General features: G+C 41.4%; 1 protein-coding gene across 3 annotated transcripts in view; it reads left to right on the top strand.

The window, feature by feature from the left end:
• The first annotated feature begins 10606 nt into the window (after window positions 1-10606).
• The window catches only part of LARP4B (La ribonucleoprotein 4B), a 56181-nt gene continuing 40209 nt past the window's right edge, over window positions 10607-26578 (top strand). For 2 of the 3 annotated variants that reach the window (XM_086614258.1, XM_086614254.1), the window contains exon 1: window positions 10607-10665. The gene's annotated coding sequence lies outside the window, so the exon portion shown is untranslated. Of the gene's footprint in view, window positions 10666-20583; window positions 20634-21049; window positions 21092-26578 lie in introns of those variants that run through there. The other variant, XM_086614255.1, reaches the window with a different exon arrangement.

The raw sequence follows: 26578 nt of genomic DNA, 5'->3' as shown, positions 1-26578 counted from the left end.
TTGCCTGCCTGTGATTCAGCCTCCAGGCTGGACCATGTATCAACAAGAGAGTTTCCTACTGGCCTCTCAGCAAGGCCTCCTCTGGATTTCCTGGGACTGTCAGTCCTGCTGTGTCATCTTGGGACATCACCTACCATTATCCCACACATTCCTCCCCAGTGAGTTCCAGCTCACCTTTATCTGCCACTCAACTCATTTCACAGGATCCGAGGATAGACTTCCTCAGACACAAGATCTTTTACCATTAATTTAAAAGATAATTTGCATTATCTTTGCAGCATATCCCCCCACTTATTACTCAGTTTGATGAAAATCAGAAACATACGACTACAAATATTATCCATATTTCAGCAGACACCAAAATGTGCTATTACTGTGCAACATATAGAAGAGGTGCTAGAAGTGCAAAGCCATTAAAGGCAGCATTAACCTTTTTTAAAAAATACTGTGTATTGAAAATCAGGGTCTAGATGTACACTACATGCATTGCACAGTTTACGTGCTACTCAAATTTCACAGCTGTACTCTCAAAGCTGTCCTCTCTCCAGAATCAGAAGAGGCACAGAAGGTTGGAGGGAAACACTTTGCTTCTGTGCCAGAAAGATGGTTGTGAAGAAAGCATCTCTTAGATGTGTAGGTCATATAGCATTTGTCTCATCTGGGCTCATCATTTTGCTACCAGGCATTGGCATTGGCCTTTTCCAGGGAGCCTGGCAATAAGGCACAATATTTTCTGATGTGTGTGTTTGTCCAGCAAACACTGAATCACTTGTGCATTTCACAGAAGCTACCAGATATGCTCCCCACAGACCTACCTCAGAACTGACCTAGCCATCTTGAGCAGAGAAAAAACGGTACAAATGTGGTTTTCACTACTGGGTAGTTCTCATGGTGATTTTATCCACCTATAGTAATACCAAAATGATGAATGATATTAAGTTTGTGTCCAAAGTCGGTGTTAGCTGACCATGCCAGTACAACAATCGTGGCTGCCTGTCACCAGGAGAGAAAAGCCATGTTATTTCCCTCACACACTGCATTTCCCATGTTGCATTTAGCTTAGTAACCAGCCAGCTGGAGCTTGCTGTTCATGCTTCCTATAGTATAAACTGGTTTTGCTTTTAAAATCAATCTCTATTTTCCCTCTTACATTGAAAGGGAAGCTAGAATTGAGGACTGCACAAAACCTCTGCGTAAACGATACTGTCTTTATGTGTACCGTGAGGTGCGCAGTGATATCCACACTGATGTAAGCATACCCAGTTCAGATGACTAATACATTTGTCAGTAGGTTACAATGACGTACCTGTAGTAGTCACCATTCATAGGGGTTTTCTCCGCTCCTTTTACAGGTCATTCCATCCCAAAGTCTGGCACACATGATCCACTCAGGAGCGGCCACAGCTCTCAGCCTGCTACACCCAGATAACATGTACTTTCATCTCAGTGAATATTTTCTGATTTACTGTAGTTCAATTTTGGCTTATCTTGATGCACTGGGCTGAAAGCTGTGGTGATACAGAAATTCATTCTCTTATAAGCAGATCAGATGTCCTTGTTTCATGAGCAGCAATGACTGTAAGAGCAGTCTGGGCACCTGCATAGCTTCAGCTCCAGAGTTAATCCATTCCCCCAAGTGCTTGGCCCTTCTCAACCTGTGGATGATTTAAAAACCTGCATTTCTCAGCCTGGGTGATTCCATTAGCCCGGTGGGAGCTACAAATACTAATCAAACAGTGAACATTTCTTTCCGCCTGTTTGGAGCCGTGTACTCTGATAAAGCATGACAGAGACTTAGCAGGGAGAAGTAAGGCATGGATGCAAGAAAGAAACCCATCAATATGATTGAAAAAAAAACACAAGATCCTAGGAAGGGGGAAACTTCTAGACTGGAAGAAAGATAGCAAGTTTCAAGCAAACCAGCTGCCACTGAGTGGTACCATAACAATTGGAAGAGGAGAGAGTTGGTGTTGATGTCGGCATCACAGCTGAGTCAAGGAAGCACTAGGAAAACAAAAGGAATAAAACTAACCCCTTGCCTCCTTAGAGAGTTGCTTTAGCAAGAGCTCCCTTCAAGAGTCTTGAGGCAGCCAGCAGCCTGAGCAGCAGACTCAGTTGTCGATGAGGGAACAGATCAGTCAGAAATTTTTATGAGAACAACAGCAATTTATATAGGAAAACGCTTGTTCAGAAAAATATCCTGAGGATCAAGGCCCTCTGGTTAGAATGTGTTTGAGATGCCAAGACTGCTACCTGCAACTTAAACTGAGAAGAATGCATTGTGACTTCTCAAATAAGATTTAACTGCGTATCTTTCTGAGCATTAGAAAACAACAGGTGTGGAAAACCTCCCTCTTGAAAGTAACTGGAATCTTTCTGCTAGCTGAAAACCAGAAATGAATCCCCATGCCATGGAAAAAGGCTATGCAACAGGGAAAAGGATTCATAAGGCTGTATTGAATACATTATCTCAACAATTTCTAGGATTCCGCAGCATGAAGTGATTTTTTTACAGGCCTCTGGAGAGTAACTGCCTTCACTGACTGAGGGGAAGAGGTGTAAAGAACAATCAGACATGACTTCACAGAATACCAACAGCTAATGGTCTTTTCTTGGAGAATCATTGTTTATTTCTCTGAGGGCCAGCCTGCCTTTGCAGAGCAAAAGAGACACGTCAAAGAACCCAATTAGAGTGTGTATATGTTATACTGTATCTGCAAGTTATGGGCATAAAATATCTGAAGACAGGGCAGCAGAGATTTCTTTAACAAAGATAAACCCAAGTAACTACAACGTATGGCAATTCAGAAGTATTACAAGCAAAGCTAGCCAAGTGCAAGACGTAAACCACCAATCACAGCTCTGCTCCTCCACCCCAGGCAACAGGGGTAGGGATCCTCTTAAAAAGGAGCTCAGAGACAACCAGCTCTGATCTGTCTCTTTTTTTCCCTCTTTGCTCAGAATTATAGAGAACTTGGAGTTGGTTATCAGAGAGCAGGCAGAGGCTAGTGGGCATCTCTGGATCAAAAAACCACTCTATCTTGAAATATATATGCAACTGCAGGTAGAAATCACAGTAAAATTAATTAATTGATTAAAAGTATTCAAGAATGATCTGTAGATGTTACTGATTCCCATTGACTACAGATCTTCCTTTCATGTGACTCATATTTGTGATGCATAAGCTGCCACTATCTGTTTTTATTTACATAGCAGACTACAAGTGATCTACAATAGAACTAGCTTTTAGACATTTCAGCAAGTGAAGAATGACACTTTTTTTTTTTTATTTATCTAATAATCACCTTGAGCTCTGCAGCTTCTGGAGCAGTAAGTCTATAATTCAAAAGGGTAAGTGAAAAGAAACAAACCAAAAGGCCTCCAGTCCTGACTGATGAATACAACAACTGGGGTTTTCCTGCCACCTTTGCTGCTATCCTCCCTAACCACCTCTTCCAGTAAAAACACTTTTCACATCACTAAGAAAGATGTAACCTCATAATCCAACCATAAGGTGTAAAACTCTCAAAAGAATCCCTTTTGTTGGATATGTTTATTTCTAAGCAGTAGGGTGGATCAGTTCCTGAAGCTGTGAAAAAGTCATAAAGGCCAGGAACAGTCAGCTTAGAGGATGCTGAAATGAAGCGTCAGGCAGTGTACATCCAAGTGCTTTGGAAAAGGATACACAGTCTCCTTGTATGGACTGAGCAGTTTCAGTGAATCTGAAGAAGAGCACAGCACAGTTGCCTGGAGCCAATTTTTGCAATTTCGCTGTTCTTGGCATGGTCTGAGCCGTCCCCTCCAAACTACACCAGCTGCTGGAGGTCTCAAAGGACTATGACAGCAGCTGGGAATCACTAGCACTGAAAGGATGTTTTGGATACACTCCTTTCTATCCTGAGCAGCAATGACCCTAAAAAGCAAAGTAGTGTCAAAGGGATCACTGCAGCCCACTATGCCCTTAGGAACTCCTAATGAAAGGACTATCCAGCATGCTGACATTAAAGCATCTCTCAGACCATACAACTACCCCACAGTATTTCAAAGTATTTTTTAACGGTTAGTAACAGTCACTGTTTATGGCATTTGAAACACTAAACTGTGCCTGAATTTCTTGCATATTTACCACAGCCTCCATCAAGTGCAGGTTACACAAGAAATCCTGACTCTGAAGAGTGGAGGACAATGTACCTGTTCGTATCCTCTGTCAGTACAGTCTTGTCCTATCTACTGATGACCCAGACTGCACTGTCACCATGCTGCAAGTATGACCTCTTAGAAATATCGAAGACCAACCCTTACAGCTCTATCACAACAATCAGACGAGCCCAGCTTCATTATCCATCCATAGCCCAATTTGATGGGAAAAAAACCTCTACTCCTTCTGCCCTATACTAATTCAGATATTTGTGTGTAAATACAGATGTGAGTAGGATGCACACTCAGTACAGATTTAATGACGCATCTATCACCTGAAAAGATCTATTTCTGTAAAAGACAAAGTGAGGACTCTAACTTCCTTGTCCTTCAACATTGTTCAGTCATTTATACAGTGAGAATGGAATATCTCTACACAATTAGCACTACAGTTTCCAAGTTCAAATGAACATTCAGGAAAAGTGAGCACAGAATCTGCTCTTTATTACTAAGTTTTACTATTTTCAGACATGTTTCTTTATCCATTGAGGAATACCACACCCATGAATAAGAGCTAAAGGATCTTCATTATCACTGTAATTAAACAGATATAATTCTGATTAATTGTCTTTTTAAAACTCTTCTGCACACCTGTGTCACAGAGAGACATTTGATGCAGGGTTAAAGCAGAAAACGACATTTCTCCAAGTAAATAAAAAATTTAGGAGAGCTCTGTGAATTAAATTGTGTTCTATGTTAGTAACACACACCATAATATTTAGTGATATGACTAATGCTATATTCAGGGAAGTGTTGCTTTAGAATCACATTTTTTGTAATTAATGTTTCATTTGGCCTCAATAAACTTCAAAAAAGAGACACCTTCTGAGTTCTGTGTTTGGCCTTTTGTACATAATATTCTGTTATGATGGGTGGGTCATGTTAAAAAGTCTATCTGATGGTAAATTGACTAATGGCCAAACAAAATGTTAATTTCAGTTTAGGTGTACATTTTTCCTGTGTAACTGGAAACAAAGGTGCCACAAATACATTTCTATAGAGGGTATTTGCTTATTTTTCAAGTCTTCAATATTTAAGTTATTATCTTTCAACTTTTAATCTCAGCTCACTATTATGCCTTATACAATATATGCCTTGTATAAATAGAAACATTTGATATCCACAGCTTTGCAAATCATTCATCTGGTGGCCTGAAATTTTTCAAGCAATTTTCTTCACAGATCTCCAACATAACTGAGAAGGACAGAATCAAAACTGCATCCAAAAGCAAAAAAAAAAAAAAAAAGAAACAGAAAATCTTTTTATAATCTATGAGAACAAAAGCAGGAAATACAATTAAAGATGCTTATGTTTGAAATGAGAAGTTTAGGGAATAAAAATATATGCATATATGATCCCCACTGAATCTTAGTATAGGGCTCAAGAGGACAGAAATACAAAATTAAAATAATTTTTCAGAGCAGACACAACTTTTGCATAAGATCAGCTGTAAGGCTGAGCTCAAACACCTTTGTGCCTTAGTTTGCCACCTGTTGATTGGGAATAAATGCATTCATACTTTACACAGTGGTTACAATGATATTTAAAGAATGTTGTGAAGCGCTCAGACACAACAGTGATAGAATAACAAAAGTAAGTACAAAGGCAGAAAATTGCTAACATGCTTACTGCTAAGAAAATCTGAGTTTATTTCGATCCCTTCAGAAAACTCCTACTTAGCCGCTAAATTTATATAAATTATACACTTTCTCATTAATTAGCTTTAAAAATGTATTGTCACAGACAAACCATAACTAATTGAAGACATTGTATTGCTCGAACCTGGAACGTGAGAGATCTGGTTTCGAGTCCTAGCTCTGCGAAGGACCTGCTGTACATGGACAGAGTAAAGCCTGTACACCAGTCAGCCTGATGATAGGATGGCAATTTTCAGAGTTGCGATTACGCCCAATTAACAGTATTATTGCTGTTTCAACCAGCTCTTGAAAGTTTTTAATCAGCTCCTGCTAACAAAGGTTTTAACATTTACGGTACCATCTACAGCTTAGACTTTTTCATACTGCATTAATGAGATCCAAGGTTTAGCGATGGCTGGCACCTACACCACAAACTTATTTTAAAATGGTCTCAATGTCTTAAAGAAATATGACTAACCTGTCGCAGGGATGGGGACAGACGGAAAAATCTGCTAAGTGTGGTTTGTTTGAACTAGTTCTACAGCAGCACCTTACAAGGTTTGTTACCAAACATAGCAGCTGATCCAAGAAAGTCAGAAAGTGCATATGTCATGTTGTCAATCACGCGTGTAGGTACTCAGCGCTGCTGTCTGTGCATTGGAGTATCATCGCAGTCAAAGCGAATTTTGGCACTGGATATAATTAGGAAATTGTATCATGATAGCCTTGCACTATGCTATAAATGATTCTTCAACTAGAAAATAAACAGATCCAAATTGCCACATATGTTTGATCAGGACTGAATGCTCTGTATTTACACATCTGAGAAACGAAGGTTATGTCATTAAAAATCAAATAAGAATAAAAGTTATACTGGAACACATCTCTGGCTACTTCATTGGAATCTGGATCATTTCTACAGTTAGAGGTGCACAAGTAACAGGGATCATAGATCTACAGGAGCAGTAAGAGACTTTTATCAGTTTACTTGATAATTAATTTTCATTTAGCTACAAAGGAAGCCTGAACATTTCACTATAGAGCTGATGTTCAAACGTAGATATCCTGTATAATCTTTTGGCAGGTCACTTAGTCTCTTACTTTCCCCTCCCTTTGGAAGCAGTATTCAGTTTCTCTTTGTCTGCTTTGACTGTTGAGATGATAGCCTACTTGGAATAGGGATTGGTTTTTACACAGTCAGCTATTTACTGGTGACCTATGAAAGATACTGAGGTAGGAATAATACATATTTAAATGCCACTCAGCAAATCGATGGAATACAGACTGATTACTGGATTCTATTTAAGTTGCAGTTTTTGACAGGACTAGCCCATTCCGTGCAATCATTCAGTACCTCGCGTTTGAAAAGGTCTCTCTCTTCCTGCAAAGCTGGGTAACAGCATCAGGAATTGTGAAATATTACTTAGCTCAAAAGATCTCACCAACTGCAAAGTATTGAGTGGCTTGTGGGTTTTGTGGCAAGTGTTCCAGGTCAGCAATTCTTAAATACTGGTCATTCATGAAGCCTTATCCCACAGATCCGTGGGATAAAATATTTTGAGAATGGAGCTACTAAAGTGTGTTTTAAAGGAGTGAAAAAGGGAAAAATAATAAAAAAAAAAACAACAGGTAGCCTAAACCAGGAATTCCATTACAAAGCAGAAACCTAGCCCTGTTTCAGTGGAAGTTTTTATCACGTCACTCAAGTGCTTCACAAACTTTAATGAATGAATCCTCTATGCTCTTGTGAGGAAGGAAATATTATCCTTTGTATTATACTTAGAGAAAATCATAAAGACTGTAAAGCCCATGCATTCCTGTACAGTTAGTGATTTTTAAGTGTTTCTGACTGCTCAATTCTAGGTTTAGCTTCCAGGAATACTGTATTTTTTGAAGTTCCTCTTCATAAAGAGTTATCGTCTTAAGTATACTAAATACGTCATTCTTTTTTGCTGAACAAGGAATCCCGATTAAAAAAAATTACAAAATATAATTTTAGAAGTATGTCACTAATATATAAACCCTTCTACATCTGTTTGACCACAGACCAAGAAAGAACCAACTAGTTAGTCTAATCTTGCTTGATTTTTGTCGACTAACAATCCCATTGTTCATGCACATTGTTCCTTCAGAGATGCATTCTTTCTCCAGACTGCTGAGTTTGAGCTGTAGAAGAAATAGGAGTAGTTTCTATTATCACACAGCATCCATTGCCCATTTGTAATATTTTACTAATTTTGTGCACACATTCCTCAGCTACCAGCGTCCTAAGGAAAAACTCAAATCTCCGATCTCAGCAGTGTGCCATTAAAAAACAAAAGCATTCAGTGATTAATTTCTACAACCCCCACACTGATAAGAGAATCAGAAGTGGCCCAGGCAAGTAAAAACTCGCGTGCCAGAAAGCTGTGGATGCCCCATCTCTGGAAGTGTTCAAGGTCAGGCTGGGTGAGGCTTTGAGCAACCTGGTGTAGTGAAGGGTGTCCCTGCTCATGGCAGGAGCATTGGAACCACAATAAAACTTAACAAGAAAAGAAAAATCATAAACCCTACACACATATATTGACATGTCTATCAATATATAACATTTTTATAACATTGGGCTTTAGAAAATTTAGTCTCAGAGTATTTTTCTCCTTTAATAACACAGTTAAGCTGCCTTGGGAAAAAAAATCCCAAACAAACAGAAACAACCCTATCCATTAAAGAAAACTCCTGCCTACAATGAGGCTGTCTTCATGTGCTGGTCTTTGACAGGAATCAGTCCATTCCTCTATCACACTCCCTCAGTTACAGAAAGGGAGAAGATGAGCTCTGCAATCAAACTCTGAGTTAGCAGAAGGAATGATACAGCGGTCTTCTTACTGGCCTGGTGTGTTCAGTTTTACAATTCTGTAAAACTGAAACAACTTGCTTACTAGGGAAACCACCACCTGTGCTCGCAGAAGCACTTTTTTGCCCAAAAATGAACGCTGAGACACGCTTCCGTCAGATGAGCAGTAAAGCTTCATGTCTGCTAAGACCTGACCTCTTTCCAGAAACTACGATTTGCTTTATAGCCTCTACTAGCTAAGGATTTGGAACAATACAGCAACCTCAAAAACAGTTCCAAAGGGTACTTAGGTGTCGTTAGAACGGGTTCTAGGTTAATCGCAATTTTGTCTCTATAGGAATTTCTAGCAGATACCCTGAAGGCAGGAATATGACTCTTATCAGTAAGGATTAAAAACAAGATCCAGAAGGCCCTATCTGGATTCATTTCTGACATGGAAACATAGGCAGCAATGCATGGTACAGGTAGTTATTGCCAGCTGGTTGTGAGGTGATACAGTTTTGCCATATTTGAGGTAGATGTCAAGCTGAGGACAGGGAGCAGTCTTAGAAGATGATTCTTTCTAGTGGTTTTTTATTGAAGTCCAGAGAATAAACCACAGGTTTTCCATTTGCCTAATTAACTGTAGTTAGAAACAAATTATGATCTGTACTAAACAAATAGAACTGTTGGACAAGACTTGTGTGTTATTTGGTCAAACAAGAGAACTCTTGAATCTCTTGGAATCCACTGCAGCTTTATGTAACTGAAGACATACCCTATTCCCCAAGTCGATAAGCTGAGGTCAAGAAGTCAGAAGAATCCTATGGAGAGAACGGTCTCCTGGCTTCCATAACCCATACAAAACAGAAAGCTCTTTCATGAAATACTCTTCTCCTAAAAGGCTATTTATCACTTCCTTTTGAAGCCGCAACTACTCACACTCGCTCCACAGAAGCTGCTATATTAAGAGCTAGAATATTCTGCGGTCGGGTCTGTAATTTTGGCCAGGAGGCTCCGGATCCTCCTACTGCTGTTGTTACAGCGCTTCAGGAGGCGGCAACACGCCCAACGCCAAGACCTGACAGCGTTCCTAGACTCACTTCCCTCGGTAAGGGCGAGCACCGGTAAGCCGGCCTGCCCGAGCTCGCCGCCGCGGCCTGCGGCCCGAAGGGCGGCAGGTTCTTAAGACCAATTCCGCCCCTTCCCAGTTTGAAAGGCAAACCTGCCCGAGCGCCTGCCGCGACGGGCCGGCCGTGCTCCCGCACGCCGCCGGACGCTCCCAGCGGCCACACGGCGCCCGCTGGGCCGGAGGCGCCAGTTCCCCGCCACACGGGGAGCGGCTGGCGCAAACTCGCGCCCGGCCGCCGGAGCGCGGGGAGGTGCCGCCGGGGAGGCCCCGGCTGCGGCTGAGGCGGCGGCGGCCCCGCCAGCGGCGCGCACGAGCAGGCGAGCGGCTCTGCCGGCCGGGCGGGCGGTGCCGGCCCGCCTCCGCGCGCTCGGTCACGGCGGGTGACGTCAGGCGCGTCACGTGCTTCCGCGCGTCACGCCGCGCGCGGGGTCCCCTCCGCCAATCCCTGCGCAGTAGTGCCGGGAGAGCGCGCCGATCCGTGCGGCGACGCCGGCCAATCCTTTCCGTCGGTGGAGGAGGGACTTCCGCCAGGAGCCGGAAGCGGGTCTCTCATGCGAGCGGGTGGTTGAGTCTCGGCTCGGAGACGTTTCGGGCCCCGGAGCCGCCGCCGCCGCCTCCTCCTCCTCCGCGCCCCCCCCTCCCCGCTGTGCTGCCGCCGCCTGCTCCTCCTCCCGGCCCCCGCCCCGCACTCCGCTTTCCTTCTCCTGGCATCCGGCGTGCGGCGAGGCCCCGGCGGCGGCGGCGGCGGCGCGGCGAGAGGCCCCGGCGCTAGCGGAAACCCCGGCAGGAGCGAGAGGCCCCGGCGCCAGCGGAGACCACCCCCCGTGCCCGCCCGTCTTGTGCCCGTCGAGGTCCGGCCCGAGGGCGGCGGCGGCTGCTGGTGACAGGTGAGTGTGAGAGGCCTCCCGGGGTCCGCACCCTCCCGGCAGCGGCGCCCGCTTGGGCTGCTTCCCCCTTCCCTCGACACCCCATCTCCCAGTGCGAGGGGGAACGGCGGAGCCGGAGGGGCAGAGACTCCCCGCCGTTCCGCCGCCCGCCACCCCCCTCGCACCGGGGAGGCGGCCGGAGCCGCCATCTTCCCACCCGAGGCGGTTCCCGCGGGAGAGGTAGGAGGGAGGAGGAGAGATCCCGGCTTGGGGCCTCCATGGTGGCAGGGGGTAGGGCGAGTCGCCAGGCTGGGCCTCCGGGGCCGCTCCCGCACTGCGGCCTCGCCGAGCCGCGCACGCTGCCCTGGCTGCGAGCGGCGGCCTGGCAGCGGCCGAGCGAGCTTTGCCCCCCGCGCCGGTTCGGCTTTGACGCAGATCTCCCCGTGGGCAGCGGGTGCGAGAGCCTGTGGAGAGAGCGGGGAAGGGGAGAGTGGAGCGAGGGCACGCCTGGAGCACCGGCAGTGCCGCGCTTTCCGGCTGCCCACCCGTGGGTGGGAGCGGCGACCCTCTTTGGAAGAGCAGGGCCGGGGCAGGCGCGGGCGGTGCCAGCCCCTCGCCGAGGGCTGCGGGCAGCTGCGGGGCAGCGCGGACGGTTCGTGAGAGCCAGGTCCCGTGTGCGGGAGCTCGCAGGCGGCGCGGCACCGCTTGCAGAAGCAGCCGCCGCCGCACGGACGGTGTTTCGCCCCCAGGATTTTGTTGTTGCCGGGCCTCGGCTGGCTGCTTCAGCCGAGTTGTTGTCACTCTCAGTTTCAGTTTGTGCAGATGCTGAAAATTACCACGTAGCTCCGTCCGCAGTTTGAACAGATGTGTGCTTGCCAGGCAGTGTTGTACTAGATTCCTGTGTGGCAGATAAGTGTAATTATTTTTGTTCTGCAGGTAAGGGAATTGAGGCAAAGTGGTTAGAACTTGCCTGTGGCCACAGAGAGAGCTGGTTTAAAACCACTGTTGAAACTTGAGTCACGGTTGGGTAAAAACATGGGAATTCGGGCTTCCAATCCTGCATCTTGTCTCTGGCCTAGTTTTGTTGGCTTCTGTCTGAATCCTTAGTAAAATTGGAGTAGGAATCTTTCTTAAGTACTGCCTCAGGATCACTATTGCAAGGCTTTAACATTTCATGTGGCTTAAGTTTCACGTCAAACTTATCTGGTTTTTAAGGATTGGATAAATTTTTCAAAGGTCAAAGAATGTTGTGTTCTTTTTTTTAGAGTTGGTGGGATTTCACAACTCGAGTTTTGATTCTGATCTGGTAACTTTTTATCAGTTGAACTTTCACTTGTTTCCTGCTGACTTGTAAGCATTTCTTCAAGTTAATTCTTGAGATATGAAGCTAATCAGCTTAATCACTCTAGCTATTAGAACAACATTGATATTTTCTTGGGTTTTTATTATTATTATTTGCAGGAAGTGAAAGGGAGGGCAAAAGTAGCGTGAGGCCTGATAAAGCACATACAGAAAACAGTATGTATTTTTATGTAAAGTCTGTAGAAAATTTTCTTCTTCTAGGTGTGTTGTCTTTTAATTTGCATACTATTTATATGGAAGCCAAAGCTACTCTTATATTCAATTGGCCTTATGTTTTTTGGGGGAAAAAAAATCCTTATTGAAACTCAAATAAAAGGTTTACATAAATGAATTAATAGAAAACATTTGAACTCTTGGATGTTCTTAAATAAGTGATTGTATATTTTCATGGTATGTAGTCGGATTCCTAAGTGCACACAGTGTTCTGGGTTAGATCGAATTGTTCCCCTTGTAATTCTTTCTGTTTTTTTCAAGTGTTTACACACAAATGCCTTAAGGGAATAAAGGTGTCAGTGCAAGTGTTTTCTGCCTTAGTTGCTTTTTGCTTTTATGGCTTGCTCTAATGCAATATGCACATGGAAAGGTATGGATGACTGATATGTGTATATATATTATTTAGATATGTGACTGGAACTTAAATCTGCTTCAGTACAGAGCAAGATGGAAGATCTGGAACTGGAGGTAGTTGTGGGGGCTTTAGGATTTTGCAGAGTTTGTTTTCTTTGAGACATGCAGTAACCATGTAGGCAATTTCTGGCTCTGATGTTTTATTTTATTAGAGTGAAATTAACTACTTGGTTTATTTTACTGAAATGCAAAATAAACACACTTAGGTTTGTCTAAGCTACATCTTCTGTGGAGATCTGTTGCTGTCTCTCTTAAGTCTCATCTGACAGTGGCTTTGGCTTTAAATCAGTTGTGAGCTTAATTGGAGTGGTAATATAAACTCTTTGTTAAATATTTATTACATTACCTCACGCAATGCCTGTGCTAGACACAGAAGAGGCATGTTTCTGGCCATAGTGCGTGACAAATCTGAAGTGATGGCTGAAAGGTAGCAAGAAAGAAGTTATAAAGAACAATGTAGTTAGGTATAGATGTGTTTCATCAGTTTGATTTTTTTAAAACTAGGTGGCTTTTTGGCCCTTCAGTGCTATTAATGTCTAATTCCATGGTGACTGTATGTATTCATCTGACATTCTTACTCTGGTAAATGAAGGTACACAAGTAAGCATGTAGAGCACTTGACTTATCTTGTCTCATGCCTATGTTGGAAGGAGCAGGTTTTGTCGAGGGCAGCGACCTTATCGATCTTTGTGAAGAAGCGTGTTTTTGTCTTGGAGATGCTCTGTAAAGGAAGGTGCAAAGGTGGCTGTAGAGGTAGCTAGCAAATGCAGCGTCAAGAAGGCTATTGCTGGCACAGAGAAAAAGGCAAAAGAGACCAGAGAAACTAAAGAAGCACGGTTTCAAGTCTAGAGAATATCCAGCTTTGGGAGTGTGATTTTTTTGTGTGTGTGTATGTGCGCATGTGAGGAAATGTTATATGACATAAGAGGTTGTAAAAACATGGTTTACATAGCGTTCTGTCCTTTGTCCTTTTAAACATTTACTAGCAAAATGATATTTTTAGACAAGTTTGTGTAACTTAGAAATAAGTGTGGAAAATAGTCTTTGGCCACATTTGTTCCTGTTCGTAATCAGCGATACTAAACTAACATGATTATTGCCAGTCTCTTCTATTTGCAGTCAGAGTGAGCACACAGGTATGAGTAGGAAAGGAAGGATGTTACAAAATAGGACGTTGTAAGGAAGAAAATTAACCACTCCCCCTGCACTTTTGTAAGCGGCAACAGTATGTGGAGAGCTGTGTAGAAGATGAGAGTAAAAGCTACTCTTGTAGTAAAGGTATGTGAACAATGTTGTTCCCAAAGCAAGGCATACATATACTGAATCTAATACTGTCATTTTAGTCCATATAAAATGAGATCGAGAGAGGTGGATTTCACCATGTAAGCTAGTCATTAAATTAAGAAGGAGAAAAAGATGTAAAACTTTGAAATAATGCCAGTTTTATGTGATACCTCAAAAAAAAGAGAAAACACACATGCACGCATTCTCTTCCCCCTGAACTGGTAATGCTTTATGAACAGTACCGGTCGAAAATGTTGTAAATACAGTTGTAAGCTAATGCTTTGGGGAAGTTCTGTTTTCTTTCCTATGTTTTAACTCATCTGTGCTAAACTCAAGGCAAGCTAGTGTGTCATAACAGTCAAACACGAAAGTAGAATACTTCTGAAGCACTTTCTCTGAATGTAAAACTTAGTGATGTTTCACCTGGTCAGTAAAAATAATTTGGTGCTGTAAATACTGGATAATTGAAGAAGACCGATTGCTATTCCAACAGTCTGATTTTTTTTCTCTGTAAGGATGTGCTGACTTGAACTGACTGATGATAAATATATATCTAAAACCAGTAAGTTTCAGGAACTTGTTAGAAACAGGAGACTAGAAGTTGATTTCTAGAAGTTCCACAAAGTAGTGCAAGAGAAACAAATTCTGTTAATTGGTTCATAGCTGATATTTCTTCAGTTTTGGTGATGCGATGGAGCCAAGGACTTATAATCTATTTCTTTTCATTGGTCTTTCACGTTTGTGTTCTGTGTGCGTGTTGCTGTTAGGTACTCTTTCTAAAGGGAGGTGTCCCCCTTCCTATTAGGAAGCAGGTGCTACAGAGTAATACCTGCAGACAACAGAGGTACTTTGGAGTACTTAAATTAGGTGTGACGGTAATACAGCATAATTGTGCGATTAGGATAGCCATGGCAGTGTTCGTTCTGTGATGTGTGCTGCTGCAGGTATTTTGTGTCTGGCTATGTGTTTCAGGAACAGCAATTAACTCCAAAATTGGAAGTCTGACGGGGGTTACTAATATGTGGCTAGCTACTTGGCCTAGAACATTGCAGGGAATTGGGGAAATGCTGTTCTGACGCCCTGATGAATCACCGATTTCTTTGAGCCTTAATCTTTTCTAACGCTCGTTTACCATGGAGGGCTGGGCTATGCATATTCTGGATCCTGTCAGTCCAGCTCCTTAATGGCTAGTTGAATGATGTAATACAAAAGGAATCATTCGTTCATAAGCTGAACGGATTGCCGCGTCTGCACTTCCAGCAGCTCTGTTGTTCGCGTAAGGCTGTTGGCATGTAAGGAGATGGTGTCCCCGAGAGTGTATCCTGCAATATTCTGTATTACCTTTATGGCCATCTACAATTCATAGATATCTCCAGTTCAATGGACATGTGTTTAAGGTAGTAGTAGCTATACACAACGTTTAGTTCTGGACTGTTGCACGTACAGATAGGTTAGAAACATAGATGTCTATCGATACCTACAGACATCTATCTCGTATGATAGCTTGTGATGAGTTAGACCCAGAATTGCTTTATCTGTTAGTGACTCCTTCCTAAAATGCCTATATCACTTTCATTATTGAAAATGACAAACACTGGTGATAAAGGCTTTGGAAATTACACCTTCAGATGCTCTCAATAGTTCACATGAGACTTGTTCAGGAATATAGTGAGTTTTGAGTGTAATTGTAGAACGTACAGTTGTTTTATCTAAAGCTCGTGTTGGGCTTTTTACAAGTCTAGACATTGTCACTTAATTTTGCTTTTAGATTTCCTATGTTTTCTTGCACAAGTATCAGAACAGTATTTTTTCCCTTTGCTTAGGTTAATTCTCCCTCAACTTCCTACTGGCCTTTCCCTGCTAGCTTCTGGATATAAGCAACAATGATAGATATTAATGCTTTATTGATGATATTCATAAGTCAGACTTCCATCTGTCTTAGTAATGAAGTTACAAACTTTTCAGAAAATTGTAGATTTCTGTTATTCCATTAAAGTGGTTCACCGTATTTTTCGGCAGTCCTAACATTCTACAATCTGTTTTCAAGTATTTTGTAATCATAGGATGCTAGTGATCTGACAGAATCTTGAGAAACAAAATACTAGTTAAGTGGTAATTATGCTGAGGAAAAAATATTTAACCATTTGATAAATCTCACTTGTCAGAAATGTAATGAAATACTTCAGAAGCTTTACAGTGAAGTCTCTTGACAACTTTATGGTTGTGTTTTTGGTCAGTGTTGGTATCCATAAGCATATTTTTACCGGTTGTGATGCTGCTGCAGGTTGCCCCACGATAGAGTCTGACCGTTGGTCATACAAGGAACTGGTGAATCAACAGGCCAATGTCCACAGTAGCTTGCTTTTTTCATACCCTGGTGCTGAAGGTTTATGCTCAATGTTTTGATGTATCCCACTGGTTTCTGATTCTTGTTCTAGGAATTAGAAAAATACAGCAAAAGTGTAGAATGCATCGGGGCACGATTACTTTACATGCTGCTGAGGCCCAAAGCTTATGAAACAGCTACCTGTACGTGCAGAATTTGCAGTCTTATCTCAGAGTTTCATTCCCATTCAATGTTGTTGCTGCCCAATAGATAGGGACAGAAAATGGTCAACATGTTGCTGTTTAAATCAGCAAGCCAAACAATGTCTCTAAGATTTTTAGGTCTGTGTCCTTGTTCCTTCCTGGTTGAAACTTACTGTCTAGTTCTTTATAATAGATGTCTAAAAGATTTGTATTGTAAAGAAGAGAGAGGTATCCTTTTTATGAACCTGTTGCAGCTTAATTTATAATCTATTTTGTTATGTTTACAGTTTTCTCTTTCTTAATTAATGGTGTGTATTTTAACTGCTTGGATTTAAGGAATTAGTGGAATTTTTAGGAGGATCTGTGCCCAGTTATTTTGACTTGCAAGGAACAAATATTGTCCTTATATCCAAGCTCAAATATTGGAACAGTCCATCCTTTAACAGTGAGTCAAAACCTGAATTACCAGTAGTTTTGATTACAGCGATACTCTAAAAAGGTGGGGTGCTCTAACTGTGAACAAATGTGCACCCAGTAGGTGATAGTCTTTCATACAGCGTTTTAAAAGTAAGCAAGAGTTGCTTCTGATTTCAGTGAAGCTTGTAATGGAGGATGGTGGCTTTTTTCGAAAGAGGAAGTAATACTGAAACGACTGGATTATTTGGGTTAAATTCTATTTTTGGCAAAGAGGTTAATGAAATAATGGTTGGCAAAAACATTAGCTTCCTTTTCTTATTACAAAACCTTACAGTTGAATGACACTTCTACTGTAAGTAGTTTAATTTCACTTTAGATTTGGTCCTGAACATGTTTCAAAACTTTAGTGTGTTCTAGGTAAATGAATGCCTTTCAAGTCATCTGAAGAAAACCCCAAAGCCCGAAGCCTGAGGGGAATTCATCCTAGACTGTACCTTTTGCAGAATAACTGTTTATTAAAATAATCTTTCCATATTGTATACGTTCTTGTTGGAAGAAAACTTGTCATTGTACGTTTTCATTTATTACTGTAATTATCAATATCTTATGTAGTTCCACATACCCCTCCCACCTGGAGTTTACATAGGTATAGACCCTTTCTCAGACCTGTTCTGACCAAAGATGTATTCTAGCAGCACTGTAACTGCTGTCCCATCAGTCTGCATCAAATCTCTTGCAGAATTCTGGCTACATGTGCATTTGAATTTGAGATCCTTGGTATAAGACCTGCTTTCCTGAATTACGCATTTTTTATGTGATCTGAGAATGTGATGGTAAAGAATTTAGCCAATTGACTTTGAAACTGTGCGTGTCTTCAAGAATAATTCAAAGTACTAAAAATACTAAGTGCCCTAGAAGTTCCTAATAAAGTTTTTGACCTCCTCTTGCTTAAGCACAGCGCTGATTGCAGACTTGAAACGTGGAATCGAAATAATAGCAATATTCTCAGATAATAAGCCTATTAAGAACTGTTGAAAAATGTTAGACTTCTAACCTCATCCTTGGAACTGCCCAAAATATTAACCTTATAGCTTCAAGTGATGTTTTTAGTCTTATCTTTCATCATAAAATATTGCATCCTTTTCTGCCAGCTTCAGAATTTTTCTGAAGGTGCTCTCCATAGCATGCTGCCCAGCAAAGCTGGATTAGTTATTTGCCTTGCCGTTGTGAACTGTACTGCCTAGAGTCAGAGGCAGCATCGTGAGTGTGCGTTGGCTGCTTTCTCGTTAGCAGAGTTGTGAAGCACGCGGAAAACTTAAAAGATCGTATTGGTAAATCGGGAGGAGGAACATTCAGTAATTGAAACAAGGAAGTTCGTTGTTCCCAGCATTGCTAAACTGACGCTTTTCATGCTCAACATTTAACTTGTTCCCTCCAAATAAGTGCTAAAGCTGCTGGCACTTTGTCCTGTGTTGTATCTTTTGAAGACTTCGTGTTTCTTTGAAGAATTAGGAAGGGCCAAATAGACTATCATAATTAAGAAGGGCCAAATAGACTATCAGTTGCTGCATTTTAGCTTTGAAAATTTGAAGCAGCTAGTAAAATATTGCAGTTGTTTTGTGAAATAAACATAATTTATAAAATGACAGGTCTGTTTACTGCATGACTGGCACACTGAAATGCTGGCGAGTCCATTAGGCAGCAAAGTTCAGTATGTTTTCTAGTTTTCACTCCAAGTCAGGAATCAGTTTCAGTCTTAGAGTGAAAACTGCCTGTCACGATGAAAGTGCAACAGTTTCTGTAAACTTTACTGCTCTGTGTGAGCTGTTAGCACTCGAAATTGTTGCTTCCTTCAGCAGTGGAATAGGAAGATTTACCTCTGACTTCCCTTCAATAGATACTTTAAAGAAAAGCAAATCTCAAAAAATCCCTTGATTAAGTGAGAGCAAGCCAGTTATGTGGGGAGGGAAGGGAATCAAGGAAAATACATTTTTATGCAAGATATTATCCTTGCGTAATATTTCCTCGTGTGTGTGAGTTCAGAGAATATATGATAGAATGAGACAGACTTCTTATTCAGAGTGCCAAAGTAAACTTACCTGCTGGAAATAAGATGTGTGTCAAAATGAAGAACTATAGTTTATAGGAAAAAATATCTGAGAAGTCTTTCATGTGGCTTTTCTCTTCATGTGGTGTCTTAGTTGGCTATGGGAAGGAGTAATATAGGCTGAATATGTGTGGAAGTTTTTGAAAATTTCCCGTATCTTAAATAAATCAGAGTTTAAGCTACCTTCTAGTGTTCTGAAAATGCCTGTTTAAAAATAGTACAGAAATGAACAGTATTTTGTGAAATCCATAGTACAGGTATCAGTTCTTGCCCCATCCACTCCAGGCCAAGTTTTAATTTTCTTTCCAGTTCAGTTGACTGCTCCTAGTCAATTGTTTCTTGGTCTTCTGCTTTCTGTGTGTTTGGAGATGTTGTGCAATTGTTAACTCATGTGACCTCTGTGCAGACAAGCAACATGGATGATGGTAGTTGATGATGAATTAAATGAGGTTTTGCATTTGATGGTGCTAAACTTAAGAAACAGATTTTTATGATGCTTTCCTAATGTTTGCATTAAGTAAAAAAAATTAATTTCTGCATCAGTGAAGAGTATTTGACATTAAATATTGGTATTACGTTAAAGGCTTGGAATAGTCTCCGACTAGTTTATAGGCATAAAGATATCTGAAGTTACTGAGAAGTTTTGACTTTCAGAGAATAATGCAATTAGCCTATCAAAGATCACACCAAGGCAGCTAGAGTGAAAATTTGTGTAGTAGGTACACAGTTTTAGCATAATGAAATACAACAAGGGCAAGTGTAGAGTCTTGCATCTGGGTAAGAACAACCCCATGTGCCAGTACAAGCTGGGGACTGAACTGTTGGGGAGCAGCACAGAGGAAAGGGACCTGGGGTCCTGGTGGACAGCAGGATGACCATGAGCCAGCAATGTGTCCTTGTGGCCAAGAAGGCCAATGGCATCCTGGGGTGTATTAGAAGGGGTGTGGTTAGTAGGTCAAGAGAGGTTCTCCTTCCCCTCTACTCTGCCCTGGTGAGGCCGCATCTGGAATATTGTGTCCAGTTCTGGGCCCCTCAGTTCAAGAAGGACAAGGAACTGCTTGAGAGAGCCCAGCACAGGGTCACAAAGATGATTAAGGGAGTGGAGCATCTCCCTTCTGAGGAAAGGCTGAGGTAGCTGGGTCTCTTTAGCTTGGAGAAGAGGAGACTGAGGGGGGTCTCATTAATGAGATTCACTAATGTTTATAAATAAGTAAAGGGTGACTGTCATGAGGATGGAGCCAGGCTCTTCTCAGTGGCATCCAATGATAGGACAAGGGGAAATGGATCTAAGATGGAACATAGGAGGTTCCGCTTAAACATGAGGAAGAACTTCTTCCCAGTCAGGGTAACAGAACACTGGAACAGGCTGCCCAGAGAGGCTGTGGAGTCTCCTTCTCTGGAGATGTTCAAAACTCACCTGGACACGTTCTTGTGTGATCTGATCTAGGTGGTCCTGCTCTGGCAGGGGGATTGGACTAGATGATCCTTTGAGGTCCCTTCCAATCCCTAACATTCTGTGATTCTGTGGTTTCAAACAATGTATATTAGTAAAAATACCAACACTTATGTTATTTGCATTACCTCAGCTTTGATTTGTGTTTGCAGATCAGAATCCCACTGCACTGGACACTGCCAGCACTTGTAGTGTAGTCAAGCACAACAGGTAAATTCAGGTGAATGGGAGCATTACACAAAATTAGTGTGAGAGGTGGGTTAGTACAATATATGATGCTCTGATGAAAACCTCATGTTTTTTTAAAATATATTCAAAAAAATCTTGCAAAAGGATGGAACTTTGATCACGTATGGTTTCTGTTAACTCATGTTAGGCATAAACTTGGGTGTGTTTTTCTGTTTTGTTTTTAATACTTGACCATTATTTAGTTTCTATTTACACAGCTTGGAAGCAGAGGCAGGTGTGAAATGTGCAGGGTGTGGGGTCTGGAACGCCAGGCTTGTCCTCCTGTAGGTACTTTGTAGCATTTTTGCCCTATGTTCAGGCTTAATTGGTTTTCTAGGTTTCTTCAATGCAAAAGAGCAGTGGTTTGTATTGACCCGTTCTTTCACTCTTTGATTCAGTACAGGCATTCTGCTGGGATTTCCCTTGTGAAAGTCCTACAGGTATGTTACTGTTGTCCTTTTTATTTTTTTTTTTTCCTTTCTCTTGCAGTAGGAACTACCTGAGATGCTTTATAGGCAAGAGTAATAGCAGCAGAGTGATGTGGACATGACTTAAGTTTCACTCAGAACTGCAGTACTTGGTTTGCAGTACTTTGCTGCTGCTGGTTTCCTAGAGCACAGGAAGGATTCATGGCATCAGTTGCATAACTTGGGTCCTCACTCCTCTACTACTCTTCTGGTGGTCTCAGAAGTAAAATGTATGTGCAAGCAACTACTGTGTAGTTCTCTGTTTAACTGTTTGTAGAAAAGGGTGTTTGTTCAAACTTATTCCAATTCTGTTCTCACTGGTAATCTTTTCTGTCCTGGAAGAATAAAAAGAGGCACTGGAGCTGAGAGGAAAAGGAGGAGAACAAATGCTCGTGAACCTAACTGAAGGCAAGTCATGAGGTCTTTTAGTGAGAAATCATTGTGCTTTGAGGTACTTGCCTAGTGTGCTTGAGTGACAAATTCCTGATGTCTTTCCTGAGAAAGATAAAAGACCTTTTTCCTCCAGCGTAAGATATTTTCTGCTTTTTGTAGGCTTCGGTAATGATTGAAGAATTTGTGATTCTGCATTCAACTAGATAAAACAACTTTTGAAGAGAGGACGGAGTTGTGGAGAATTATGATGATAGATGCTTTATATTAAGTTAGCATCCCACCTTTCATTTCAGAATTGTCATGGTTTGGCTGAGCTGCTAAAAACTGTAACTCTGCTGTTTGAGGGGTTACTCAGATAATGCACAAATGAGAGTGTGAAGGGTTTATTTTAATTAATAGTTTAGTACTATTTGAAATCATCATCTGATAAAAGAATATCTTATCTAACATGGTAGTTATAATAGAAATTAAATATGCATCTTTATGGATAACCTGCAGGGTGTGTGCTGTTAGTCCACTTACAGTGAGGAAAACAAGCTTGTGGCTTTGTGATGGATGTGCTACATGAAGCAACCCCTATTAATTAGTGAGTTGGGTTTCTTAATGTTAGGTACTTCAGCCTGCAGTCAGAAGAGTGCTCCTTCAGATTTGAAAACTGAGAACAAACCATGAGCAAACTGAAAACTGCTCATGACACAATCACGCTTGTCTTTAAGGCACATGATACTCTTACCAGGCACAAAAATTTCTTCCCAGTGGGTGATTCCTGTCCTGGTAGGCACTCCTAGTATTCTTAAATGGTAAGGTTTTCTTATGGTACATACTACTAAACATCTGGTGCATTGCATTACTGAGGAGCATGTGTTCCACAGCAGCCTTAGTGTGTTTCTTGAGGGATATTTGAGTGCACATCAGATAGCACCTGCTTGTAAAACTTATCTTCTCCATGTGCAAGAGGACTGCGGGAATTCTCTGTGAGACCTTTCAATACAGAGAAAAGCTATCTATTTAAAATACAACTCATAAAAGGCTAGACATAAAAAAGATAATCAGAATTATTTGTTGTTAGGGGTCACCCTGTTATCTTCTGTGTGCTATCAAGATCTTCCTGTTGTTTGCTATTAGGTGAGTGAATAAAGCTGTAACTTTATGCCCCTTCCATTTTTCTTGCTCTTGACCAGAAGAGTTTTTCATATACCTTTGTATAGGCTACTTATCATTTACCACTATCAGGTTTCTTTGGTATTTTATCACCTTTGTTTAGTAACTTATTGCTTGATATCTCTCAGACAACTAATTACTGTAACGATCTGAGTTTCTAGGCTTGCAGAGTAATCGGTTCTGGTGTGTGGTTCCGTCGCATGGGTTTGTGTGCGAGTTAGAAAGCTCAGTAAATGATGGAGTTGCAAATCGCTTGTGAAGCCTAGTACAGAAATGTTTCATAGATCTTTGAGTAAGGAAATGTAGAGTTCCCTTTAAATAGCAAAGTTTACTGCTTCTCTGGAAATCTAAGCCTTTCTTAGAAGAGAGGCTACATTTGAAGGGTTAATTAGTAGACTTGCAGAACAGTTTTGGAGGCTACCAACCTTATTACAAACATAAGTTTTTTCAAAAACTTGTGAAGTAAATGCAGCAGCAGCTCTAAACCATTTGAGCTGGTGTTTTCTATTGCAGAACATGAAAAATGTACAGCATTAGCATGCCAGGTTGCCATGTGGGTTCTAAAATGCCATGTGCCTGCTAAGTGTCCTGTTGTGAGTTTGCCCCTTGTGCTTATTTCCACATTCCTCTTCAAGAACCAAAAAGTTGTGGTGTTCTGAGTGCTGCCGGGGGTTGCCCAGGCATGAGCAGTTTCCTTGGCAGGAAGGAAAACTGAAACAAATCAGATGATGCTTTTCTCGGGTTTTTTGAAATCTAACTTTCCAGCTACCATGCTGGCATGTACACTGGATCCATGTGCGTTTCAAAACCTTCATCTGTCGGACTTTCATAAATGTCTGGGTCACACTAAGCTCCACAGGTGAAGTGTTCACCTTCCCGCCCCCCCCCCCCCCATTAGCACTTAAGCAAATTCAGAGCCTTGTGATGATTTTTAAAATAGTAGTGTGTTCAGTATTTAACTTCTGTAGGCACATGCTGTGACTGAAAATTTATGTCATGTCAGCTTTTTAATTGCTCTTGTGTAATACAGAGTTTACAACTGACGTAGGCACAATGATTGCAGAGATTGCCACTCACAAATGTGCTTTTTGGGGTGGTTAGATTTTTCGTTTGCAGCTATTGTGGTAATGTATACACTTCACAGTGTATTTTTTTATTATTATTTAAAATAATGCCATCCTTTGAGTGATAGATTGTCAGATCTGGTCTTTATTTAAAGAGAATGATTGCCTGCTTTGAAAGGGAAAGATGGGAACCCCTGGGTCTGTCACAGGCTTTCTGTATCAGAACGATGTAGCTTTGTAGGGTTATTCATCTACAGAATGGTAACGTGTACCCATGCAGTGGGATCATGGTTCAACTCTTACATTATCAGCTGAAATCTTTGAAAATCTTCTGAAACAGCCATCTGATTAAAATTGCAAGCTCCAGTTTGTGTGGCTGCTCATAACGCTAAGGCAGAGGGAAACTCGCAGCCTTTGGGATAAGGATTTGTCGTTTTTTCTCGATATTGCTCTATAAGCTGAACTCATGTATCTGAGTTAGCAGCTTTACCTGGGCTGAGAACATTATTAGCTTTTGACATATTACGTATGCTTTGGATATTCAAAACACTTGTGAAAGTAATAAAGGTAAGCTTTGTTTAAACAGGAGTTGATGTATTAAATTAATAGCATACTTTTGGAAGGGGCATCTGTTATTTCTCATATTAACTATGTGGTGTATTCAGCAGGTGCTAAAACTCCTTTTCAAAGCTGAAGTCAGTGGTAGCTCTGTTAACTCCTGTGGTGTCATGATCCTCATGAATACTTAAGGGTGTGAAAGATGGTGAGAAAGTTTGTTATCTCGGAGAGTAGAAAGAGGGTTTCTGGCCTGCAACTGGAAGTTTGTTATGAGGCTTAAGTGAAGCAGTGCACCTCTGTTTTGAAAACATTTTAGGCTTTCTCATGTTACTGGAAGTGTATTTCTGTATTAACCTTGTGCAAAGTTTATCTTAATCTGTGTTTAAAGTTTCTAAAATGTTTGCTAGGAAGAGTTCTGCACAAAGCCAAAGTGAAACCTGTTTTTGTTTGTGCTTGCTGGAAGAGCAATGAAAAGATCTTTTATTCTAGTGAGCTTTTTTTGTTTTATGGTGTTGCTGTTTGCAATGTGAAAGTTAGTTGTCAGCACTTGCATTTGTAAATCTCTTTTTAAGGGCTGATTACGCTGGGCTGAAAGTTGGCAGGCAAGATCTCAGCCCTAGAGCGTTGTTTGGGGTTTTGCATGTTTTTAAATAACAGATCTATCTGACTGGTTTGATTGAGAGAACGCATGTTGCTACACATACTCTTGTAACTCTAGACAGCAAAACAGACTGCATAAAAACATGCTTTGAATATGAATTAGAAAAATTAGAGACTGTTTCTAATGAAAGCGAAGGTGGGAGGATCGGGGCCTACACTCAAGGAAGTTTTGGTGGGGGCAGTAGTGGTTTTTGTTGGCTATATAACAATTGAGTAGATGTCTTTTCCGAGCTGTTTGCAAGGTAGTGGTGTATGTGGATGCAGTGTGTATATAAATATCTTGAGACAGTTGAACAGTAACTCTGCTAGTACTGTAAGGTACCTAAAACCTGAACTAAAATGCAGTGTAAAGGTTAGCCTGATGTTGGCACCATAACTACACACACGTGGCTTTTGGACGAGAGCAGTCCCAGCTCTGCTTGGCTTGGCATCCAGACAAGAGTGATCATGTGGTTGTGTGCACTTGTCTGTATAGCCATCCTGTGGACTATTGCTGGTTTGCATCTGGTGTCTTCTGAAATGATGAAGTTCCTGTAACAGGATGCATTTGAAACTATTTTCCAGTAAAGAACCATGTTGTCAACTTTAAAACAAACAAAAAGCCCCACAACTTTTTGCTTTGGAAGATGGTTGTGGATTTTGCAGAGGGATACCAGTGGGCTGGAATACGTGATACCGATGTCGTTCGGCCAGGTGGTCTCAGTCCATCCTGAGAATATTCTTTTTAAGTCCTCAAATTAACCATGGCTGACCAAGTGCCCATGGGGACAGATCTGTACGAGTAAAGAGTTACTGCCTCTGCTGTCCTCGTTCTAATGAGAAAACAACTCTATTAAGGTCCTCTTCCCCTTCCTGTTGCAATTGTTAATTTAGCAGACTGAGCAGTGTGTTACAGTTTTGGGGACAGTATCATGGTTGAATGTTGTGCAGTTTCTAAAGAAAGATGTTTTTACCTTTATTTTAAACATCTAGGGGATAAGTGTCTTGCCTACTTACAAACCAAGTTCGAACTGCTTTTGATAAGCTTCAGTAAATTCCATGCAGTTTATCCTGGATTAGGTAGTTCTGGAAATAAGTATTTGCATGTCTCAAGAGTAACTTTGCTCTTAACATAATATATCTGAAGTTGGTGAACTTGACTAATTAATCTGTGATGACTGAATGGCAAGCCAGAAGGAAAAATATTTACTATATGTATTTACAGGATTGAAATTATATATATTAAAAATTTTTAGTTATGTGCTTCTAAATCAATGCATAAATGCAGGCCATTTTGTAGACATAGTTTTTGGAAGACATTTTTTTTTGTGAATTCTACTTGGTGTAGAAATATTTTTTAAAAGCTATCTAAGAGATTGTGTGCCTCTGAAGGTTTTTCTTGTGTGGTTTTTTTAAATAATTTGGATGAAAAAAATTAGTCTTCTGACAGCTCAATGCTCTGCCATAGGTATTGCTATCTCAGTCCCAAACAGGTCTGCCAACTTGCATTTTTCTCTTGAATGTCTCCTACTTACTGCAGCAGCATGTATTTATGCAAAGATACAGCTTACCAATCAGCAATTCAGTGTATCTTTTAAAGTGGTGAGCAAGTTAACTCTTTAATGGAATGATAATTTTTATTGCT

The sequence above is a fragment of the Tauraco erythrolophus genome, chromosome 7 (assembly GCF_009769465.1).
Source record: "Tauraco erythrolophus isolate bTauEry1 chromosome 7, bTauEry1.pri, whole genome shotgun sequence".
NCBI lineage: Eukaryota > Metazoa > Chordata > Aves > Musophagiformes > Musophagidae > Tauraco > Tauraco erythrolophus.
This window is presented reverse-complemented; position numbering and strand designations above follow the sequence as displayed.